Consider the following 769-nt stretch of genomic DNA (forward strand, 5'->3'; position numbering starts at 1 on the left):
TTTCCCTTTATCCGCACCGCACGCTACTTGCCGATGACGTCAAGGGAACTTCCGTCCCGCTGTCTCTATCTTCACCCCCTCATCCTCGCCATGACGTTTAGGCACTTCCGCCCCGCCCGCTGTCTCTTGTCCTCCTCTCACGGCCATGACGTTTCAACGCTTCCGCCCTCCGATTGACATGACGTTTCAAGCACTTCCGCCCCGCTGCTGATCAGACGCTCACTCCTGCCCTTCTCCTACTTCCGGTGCCTGCGAGATGTTCATCACTGACTGAATGCGCACCAAGAAGTTTTATTTTCTATTTCTTTCTTTTAATTGGTTGGCTGAAGAATTTATCTTTTTTCTGCTTTTAAGCAGTAATTGACTGATCCGTGATCTAAGACGCTGGTCGTGTTTTTTTTTGCTTCCCTGGGCCATCGCCCGTTTAGAAAATACTAGAAAAACGGACGTCATCGTGTCAAACCTTCTTTCCGGCAAGAGCTCCTTACAAATCCTTCCGGCGGAACTCGCTGCTTTAACTGGGGTTCTGCTTTAGTTTTGAAAGTCCCTACTGTTTAGTTCCTAGATAAACCTAACAACATTACCTGAAAAGATTCTCATACGCTCCTGCCTTACATTTAAGAGTTTCAGCTTTAGGTCATTGGTTGTACTCTTGTCTCTGAGTCAGAAGGTTGTGGGTTCAAACCCTGCTCTGTACAAAAACAGAAAATGCTGGGGGGGGGGTGAACTCAGGAGGTCTAGCAGCATCTGTGGAGAGAGAAACAGAATT

Source organism: Carcharodon carcharias, chromosome 20 (assembly GCF_017639515.1).
Source record: "Carcharodon carcharias isolate sCarCar2 chromosome 20, sCarCar2.pri, whole genome shotgun sequence".
In the NCBI taxonomy this organism is placed as follows: Eukaryota; Metazoa; Chordata; class Chondrichthyes; order Lamniformes; family Lamnidae; genus Carcharodon; species Carcharodon carcharias.